Source organism: Lissotriton vulgaris, unplaced genomic scaffold, assembly GCF_964263255.1.
Source record: "Lissotriton vulgaris unplaced genomic scaffold, aLisVul1.2 SCAFFOLD_1422, whole genome shotgun sequence".
NCBI lineage: Eukaryota > Metazoa > Chordata > Amphibia > Caudata > Salamandridae > Lissotriton > Lissotriton vulgaris.
The window spans coordinates 481451-490942 of NW_028254107.1; positions in this window are offsets into that span (position 1 = coordinate 481451).

Sequence of the window (9492 nt, forward strand, 5' to 3'; positions counted from 1 at the left end):
ACACTAACACGGACCATTCTCCTGCCGCACCTGCAACCTCACCTGCGACAGATCCACCAAGCCCCCAAGGACCAGACCCAACCACCTTCGTGGCATACTCATGAACACCCGCTCCGCACGCAAACACGCCATTGAACTCTGGGACCTGCTCGATTCCTACGCCCCAGACTCTGCCTTCCTGACCGAGACCTGATGGAATGACTCCTCGGCGCCGGACATTGCCATAGCCATCCCGGACGGCTACAAGATCACCTGCAGGGATCGAGCTAACCGATTCGGAGGAGGTTTAGCCATCGTTTACAAGTCCACCCTCAAGGTCTACACCAACGCAGAAGACAACCTCAACTCACCTGAACACCTGCACTTCAGGATCCACACCGACCCCAACACCACCCTTAGAGGAAGACTCGTCTACAGACCCCCCGGGCTCAGTTCAGCGACTCCATCAATGACATCGCCAGAACCCACGCACTCGCCTCCATGGACTACATCCTCCTTGGGGACCTGAACTTCCACCTTGAACAACAAAAATGCCAACTCCGCCACCCTGATCAATAACCTCGCCAACCTCGGCCTCAAACAACTCATCACCACACCCACCTACGCCGCCGGCCACACGCTTGACCCCTGTCTTCTCCACAAGCACTCACGTCGCCTTCAACCACACCACCGAACTCCACTGGACCGACCACCGCTGCATCCATTTCGCCTTCAATAAACCAACCACGCACCACTGCTCCCAACAACTGTCTCAACGCTACTGAAGCAAAGTCACCGGAAACCAGCTGACCTCCGCCCTTGCCCTGAGCCCACCCACCAACTCCACAAACCCAGATGTCACCGCCCGCAACTTCAAACAGTGGATCAACGACTGCGCCAACATCCTCACCCCGCTCAAGAAACCCTACAACAGCCACACTAACAAGAAAGCCATCTGGTTCGCAGAAGAGCTCCAGACCTCCAAACGCACTTGTCGGAAACTGGCAAAGAAATGGCTACACGATCACACATTAGACAGCCACGCAGCCCACAAGGACGCCATCAGCAGACATCACCACCTCATCAGAACAGCCAAGAGATCCTCCTTCAAAGCCCGCTTGGACAACAAAGCACACAACAGCAAAGAGCGCTTCAACATAGTGAAGGAACTCTCCAACTCCAGCACCAACACCACTACATCCCACCCTCCCAAGATCTGTGCGATTCACTGGCCACCTTCTTCCACCGCAAGATTGCCAACATCCACAACAGCTTCAACACTGTGACCGCCCTGAATAAGGCACACCCCACCTCCGCAAACACCATCTGCACCAACAGCCTGACCTCCTGGGCCAACGTCAACCATGACGAGACACGCAAGATCATGAACTCCATCCACTCAGGATCACCGTCAGACCCCTGCCCATACCACGTCTTCAACAAAGCATTCACAAGCATGGCACCCCAACTATGGGAGGTCATCAACATCTCCTTCGAGATGGTGACATTCCCAGAAAGCTGGGAGCATGCTGAAATCAACGCCCTCCTCAAGAAGCCCAAGGCGGACCCCAAGGACCTCAAGAACTTCCAGCCCATCTCCCTGCTCCCCTTCCTGGCGAAGGTCATCGAGAAAATCGTCAACATGCAACTGGCCCGCCACCTCGAGGACAACAACATCCTAGACCCCTCCCAGTCCGGATTTAGACGTAACCACAGCACCGAGACAGCCCTCATCACCGCCACAGACGACATCAGGCGCCAACTAGACAATGGCGAAACATCCTCCTGGACCTATCAGCGCCTTCGATGCGGTCTGCCACCGCACACTAAAGACCCGCCTCCAAGAAGACGCAATCCAGGAGAAAGCCCTAGACTGGACCACGTCCTTCCTCTCCGGCAGAAACCAGAGAGTCAGCTCCCACCCTTCCGATCCGAAGCCACCGACATCATCTAGGGCGTACCCAGGACTCTTCTCTCAGCCCGACCCTGTTCAACATCTACATGGCCCCCCTCGCACTAGTGGCCCGCCAAAACACGACCTGAACATCATCTCTGACGCCGACGACACCCAGCTCATCCTCTCCCTCACCAAAGACATGCACACCGCCAATAACCAACCTCCACGAAGGAATGAAGGCCGTCGCCGACTGGATGAAGAGCAGCAGTCTGAAACTGAACTCAGACAAGACAGAGGTCCTCATCATTGGCCCCACCCCCTCTGCCTGGGACGACTCCTGGTGGCCTACCACACTGGGGACAGCACCGACACCCACGGACCACGCACGCAACCTAGGATTCATCCTCGACTCCTTCCAATCCATGTCGAAGCAGGTCAGCGCCATCTCCTCATCATGCTACAATACCCTCCGCATGCTCCACAGGATCTTCAAATGGATCCCGACTGAAACCAGAAGAACAGTGACCCAGGCCTTCATCAGCAGCAGGCTGGACTACGGCAACGCACTCTACTCAGGAATCCCAGTCAAACGCCTACGATGACTGCACCGCTTACAAAACGCCTCCGCCTGACTGATCCTCAACATTCCTCGTCGCAGCCACATCACCCCCCACTTGGGAGACCTACACTGGCTCCCCGTCAATAAGAGGATCACCTTCATGCTCCTCACCCACGCACACAAAGCACTCCACACCACCGGACCAGCCTATCTGAACAGCAGACTCAGCTTTTACACCCCCACCCACCAGCTCCGCTCCTCCAGCCACGCCCTCGCCGCCATCCCCTGTATCCAACGAACAACATCCAGTGGCAGATCCTTCTCCTTCCTCGCCGCCAAGACCTGAAACTCCCTTCCTACTCACCTGCGGCTGACCTGAGACCTACTTACCTTCAGAAGACTCCTCAAGACCTGGCTGTTCGAGCAGTAGCAGCACCCCCTCCCCTCAGTGCCTTGAGACCCACACGGGAGTGTAGCGCGCTTTACAAGTGTCCAGAAAAGTTAGAATGTCTTTATTCATTGCCTTCTCTAAGATCTTACTATGAAAAGGAAGACGGAAGATGGGTCTGTAGCTTTCCACCTGCTTAGGATCCAGGGAAGATTTTTTCACCAATGGGAGAATAAAAGCTTTTTTCCAAACAGTTGGGTATTGCCCAGAGCGAAGTGTCTTATCTAATAGCTCCTTGAGTGAGCCGGCCACCATGTTTGCTGCAAGATTGATGACCAGTGGTGGACAGGCGTCTGTGGGAAAGTTGTAGCATTACCGGACTGACACAATATTTCCCCCCACCCAGCGTTCCCCTAGGTGCTGTCCTCATGGGATTCCCATTTAGGGGTTTGGGTGGCAATGGAAATTCTTCCGCTGCCACCCCCTTTGTGGTAAGTTGTTGAGCTGCACATGGGGGGAGCGCCAGGGTTTCCCCCATGGGTTGTTGCCATGACGGAGCGGTTCCGCCATTAGCACACGTCCACCGTGGCTCATGACGAAATCGCTCCGCCATGAGCACGGAAGAGGTGAATACATTACAATTTTTTAACATATTTTGCATAGTTTTTTAACAGTATTTTTAACATTTATATAGCATTTTTATAGTTTTTCCCATTCATTTTTATGGGGAGATAACCTTTTTTTGGTTTCACTTGGCAGCATTTTTTTTTTACTGCTACCTTTTATTTTGGCGTCTATTTGTGTCATTTTTAGTCAATGTTTTTGGATACAGGTCCCGGTACGGTGCTGCTGTTCATTGGAACATAAGTCCTGAAGGAAGTGACCCGAAAGAGTCAGCCGGGTTACTAAAAACCACCTGCTATGTCTTCCCAAGTAATGAAGAGTCGATCAGACAGTAGAGAATAAAAACAAGCATTTATTAGTAATACTCTGCAGAAGAGTCCAATCTGACCTGCACCCTAAGATGTCTGCCGAAGGAATGGCACCCTAATAGTCTGTAACGCATAGCATTCCTCCCCCAACCACGCACACAGTTGAAAGTTACCGGCTTAGGCTGAGCGTGAACAAAGGAGGCACAGAAGGATGGGCTACCACCTGCTAGATGGGTCTACACTATCACAGTTTCAAGGTTGCTGTGCCAGGTCTCCTCGTCTCCTAACGTGGGAGCAGAGCTACGCACATGGATAGGCATGCAAAGGCGGAATGGCCTATTCATTAGTAAGTCAGAAGGCAACCTTGAACAGAAGAGAAAATAATAACTAAATACAGTGTTCTGCTGAGGCAAGCAAAATGAATAATGGGGCCTAGTTCAGACACAGTCTAATGGGGATTTCGAAATACAAAATGGAGTCACACTCGCTAACTGAAGCTCGCGCATTACAAGGATAACTCAATGGGTTGCATAACGTGAATACAAATGAGATATCATTTAGCCATACACTGCTAAGCTACTATGGCACGAAACAAGTATATAATGAGAATGGGAATTTTCAAACTTAACAGACCCTCTTTTTAGCAGTGAAGGCTAAATGCTTTATTGGAGGTATCCGGTAGGGCCTTTACAATTCTAAGCAGGGAAGAAAATAAGCCATCTGTATATCAGACATCTTTAAAATTCAAAAATGCCCTCATCGATCAACATCATATCCTGTATGTCTTGCATCATCATAAAATACTAAATTATCTTGTTTGGGGAATTTAGGGGTATGGGTGAGCTTGCTGAATGCTGCTGGAAGGCAGTTGACACAGAGACATCACGTAAAGATGACACCTGCTATATAGCTACTAGAAAAAGTAGTATCTTCCAACCCCAGGATGATATCAGAACCTAGAACCCCCCTGTCAAGGGCCATGAACGATTGCCTTGATGAATATCAGATGCAAGCCTATGTACCTTCTGGATAGCAGAATATACATTAGGGGCATGGTCAGGGATATAAACACAGCAACTGCTACTGATGACGTGACAAGCTCCACCCCTATCTGCAAGGATGACACCTAAACCCATTAAATTCTGATAAGCAACGAGTCTGTCAGCCTGGAGCTCAGCTGTAATGTTTGTGAGTATACCTGCTGTAGTGTTAATAACCCCTTCTACTACTCTGGTGAGGCGACGTAGGATAGAACTGTTATGCATAGGTCCCCAGAAAGGTAGAATACCGTTCATGGCATCTGTGAATTGCTGTAATGTAGTATCAGTCTGATCAATGTCTGCTGTATTAATAACTCTCCTTACTCGGAACAAGTGAGCACTCCTTCAATGTAAACAGGAGGTAAAAGAAAAAAGAGAGATAACACTGGCCAGACCATCCTCTAGGGAGCCAGGTATAGGCATGTGCTCCACAAACAAAGTATACATAAAGGGGTGTGAGCAAAGATGGGCTACTAGTGGTTTTCAATGTATATGTATAAGTACAGCTGCTTAGTCCCAGTGGAATTTTCCCAGAACCTTCAACACAGAAAGTAGCTGCGGTATGGATGACAGGTACGGGCATAATTTCATTTTCAGTGATATTTCATGCAAGGAAACATTTAAAGTATACAGTAACATTGAATCCCTGGAAGTCCAGCATTTCATCTTCTAGCCATGTGATATTTCTGTTATTCTCAAAGACATTCATGCAAGCATCTGGACGTAAAGTACCCTCCTTTCCTCCTATCCCGAGAGTATAACCCTGGTGTCACACTACATAATCTAATGCTGCTTGATAATCAGACTCTGTCATATCCATAGTGTCAGCATGATAATGAATACACACCTTAGAAAGCAACTGGAACCATGCCTCACAGCTACCAAGGTCCGACAAGGGTAAAGACATCAGTAAATCATTCTTGTTTACAACAGAGGGGAGTAACCCACACACCCAGCAATTTGTGGCATTGGTTGTGTGGTGTACCTGATGAAGCATTTGCACAAACACATTTTCGACTTATGCCTGTCCATGTCTCTACTTTTGCGGAGCCAATGTACCAAAACCAAACAGATGCTCAGGTTGAACCGGGGTAGTCCCATTTAGAGTATGTGCTGGATGATGTTCTTCTAAATACCATACTACCCAAAACAATGTGATCAAGAGTATGAGAAAGAAAATCACTACTACTATATTACTCCAAGTGGACCAGCTAGACCAACCAGGACTACTCTGCCCTAATGGTGGGGCCGCTAGGGGCTGTTCTTCTTCCATAACAGCACAACCAAATGGATATTTTTATAGAATCTCATGAGCGACTTATATTTATCAGAGGAAAATCACAAACTGGAGCCACTAATACTACAACAGAACCAGAGGGGCACAAGTTACCCAGTGTCCTTCAGAGCCAAATGGATATTTTTATAGAATCTCATGAGCGACTTATATTTATCAGAGGAAAATCACAAACTGGAGCCACTAATACTACAACAGAACCAGAGGGGCACAAGTTACCCAGTGTCCTTCAGAGCCAAATGGATATTTTTATAGAATCTCATGAGCGACTTATATTTATCAGAGGAAAATCACAAACTGGAGCCACTAATACTACAACAGAACCAGAGGGGCACAAGTTACCCAGTGTCCTTCAGAGCCTCACTGGTAGACTCCTATAGTTCATCAACGAAGGTGCTATGAAGCACTCCCTCGGGGAGCGGCGCAATTGCAGCCCTTGCTGAAAAACAAATCCTCTTATTTCACGATAGGGCAGCCTCCCTCCTGGGAAGACACCCTCAACTAATTCTGTCCAGTGTCCGGGCCAGTGCACCAATCTCGTTTCCATACTCTATCGCTAGTACCTTAGACAGGGTACCTACAAACTGGTCTCAAGTCCTTCCCTAGTTCCTAGACTGTCCTTCTGATGTACTGTCCCTCCGTCGAGGGCGCGGATTATACCTGGTGACTCCATGCACCGTCTCATCAACAAAGAGGGGATGAAACTCAGAGTCAGGTGGGCATTTAGACTCAGATTCTTGTGAATCAGAAGTGGGAGTATCTTGGGGGCCCTTATCTCTGGGGGGACTGCCTCAAGCAAGGCTGCTTCACTTTCTTCGTCCGTCTGCAACCACCTCAGTTTAGCATCAGAGAAGGGAGCAAAACGGGGCCAGCTCCCTCTCCTGGTCAGCAATGCCGTTGGGGACCCACTTGTCATAGGGAAGTGGGAGAGGAACCTTCTTGCAGTGGGTCCCATGCACCCAGTGCTTCCGGCCATTGAGCTTCACCGCAGTGCGAATGGCAAAGAGGACCAGCAGTGGCCTTTTCCAGGCAGCTCTTCCTCTGGAAATGTTTTACAAGTACATAGTCTCTGGGTCTGTAGCTGATGCCCGGGCCCCTCTGGTACTGGCCTGAATCTGTTGATAGCTGGAACGAAGATCTTTAGTCAATTCATGCAGATAATCCACAAGCAAGGGGTATTCTTTCTCGGTGAAGCGTTTGGGCCTTGGAATGCCCCAGCCATTGGCAGGGCAACCGAAGACCACTTCGTATGGGGACAACCCTGTTCTGGAATGCGCTGTCGCTCTGGTAGATAACAAAGCCAAAGGTAGAGCATCTGGCCACCCCAAAACTGCACTTTCTTGCATCTTTTCTAACTTCAGTTTAAGGGTCCCGTTGTATTTCTTCACGAGACCCGCTGACGGGGAGTGGTTGACTGCATGGAACTTCTGTTTAATATGCAGACCCTCACACTCTAATTTGATGACCTTTGAATTGAAGTGACTCCCGTTGTCACTGCAAATAAAACGTGGCAATCCGAAGCACAGGAAGATTTCTTTTAGGAGTGCCTTCTCCGCCGCCACAGCTGTGTTCTCTTTAGTTGGGTAAGCTTCAATCCATTCACTGAATGCACAAATCATGACCAGCACATACTTCACTTAGTTCACTCGATCCATTTCAATAAAATTGATCTGGAGGACCTCGAAAGGGAAGTAAGGTGGTTCAAAGTTACCTGAAGGTGTAGGAGTGCCTTTCCCAGGATTATGTCTCATACAAATAATGCAGTTTTTCACTAGATGCGTGCCTACCTTAGAGATATTATTGTTCTGCCATTCTGGGTCTAGCAGCTTACATATTCCTTTGGCACTAATGTGTGCTGGGCCGTGGGCAGTGAACTCCGGTCCGCTCGCGGAGTTTGCGGAGTTTCCTGCACTCCACGTTACGCGTAGCTCGTGGAGTGCCAAAAATCTCCGCTTTGCAGAGTGGAGTTTTTTTTCTCACTCACGTTCACCAATGTCAAGTTGGTGAGCGCAAGCAAGGAAAATCCACCTCCCGGTGAGATTTTTCCTCGTTTGCGATCTCCAACATCAAATTGGCGAGCGCAAGCATAGAAAATAAACCTCCCGGTAAGATTTCTCAATGTGGGGAATGGTCAGGTTTCTCATTGCGAGTGGTCACGTATGCTCGTGACCGCTCGCGTTGAGAAACTGCCTGTTCGCGTTGAGAAAGCTGACGCTCAAGAAAAATCTACTCTAGCGGCAAAAAAGGTAAGCTTGTGCTGTGCATGGTACTGTTCCCAATGATTGCACAGTGCGGACAAGCATCCAGCACTGTGCAATCACTGCAAACAGCATTTTTCCACTGTACTCCGCCGCTCGCGGAGCTCCATGTAGTGCGATGGAGTTTTGTTTGCACTTTTCGCAGCTTCGCGTACTGCAACTCTGTGAACTCAGCCCAGGGTTAATGGTAATCACAGGGACTACATAGGCGTTAGGCAGCAACCATCTCTATTTTCTGGACAGGTCAGTCCAACACCAATCCTCATCCAAATGCCCTGTACTCTCCTGCCATATTACCAATTCGTCTAGAGTCACCTCACCCTGTATTTCTCTGACATTCTCTAATGTGTCCTCAAACATTCCATTGTCTGGGACCTACCTAGCGGGACCTGCCACAAACATCTTTTTTATCTTTGATCTAGCTTTCTCCTTAGCTGTCTGGCCTGCAAACGCATTTCCCCTTCCAACATCATCTGTTTTTGCTTTGTGGGCACTACATTTTATTATTGCCAACTTATCGGGAAGTGTCAATGCTGACAACAGTCTATGTCTCAATGGGCCATTCTGTATTCGCAATCCATGCAAGGTCAATAACCCTCTCTCCACCCAGCGGCGCCCAAAATTATGGGCCACCCCAAAGGCATACTGGCTGTCGGTATAGTCATTGACAGTCAGTCCCTAACTCAACTCACAAGCCCTAAGGAGGGAGACCAACTCTGCAGCTTGGGCCGATTGATATGGGATACGGGATGTCTTAACTACAGTGTGTAATGTTGTGATTGCGTACGCTTCATGGTAGTGCCATCTGGTAGTTTGAAACAAGAGCCATTGACTTTTGGACTGTTGGTACCGGTAGACATATGGAGGCAAGTGCATACACATGTGGCCGATGATGCCTTAGGTGAGATTATGTTTGAGTCTTCCTTTCTCTATCACCCTTTGTCCTCTGATTGGTCCAACATTCTTCATTTCGAGAATTATGTTCAGATGTCCTTTGGAGATAGTTGTGAGAAATAAGCTAAGGTCTGAGTGTCGGGAGGAGCTTCGCGCGTATCCAAGATGGACGTGTGAGCACAGGGCTCCCGAGACCCTTTCCGCCTCCCGCATCTATCCTGCAAAATATCCTGATTTGGACAACGGGTACT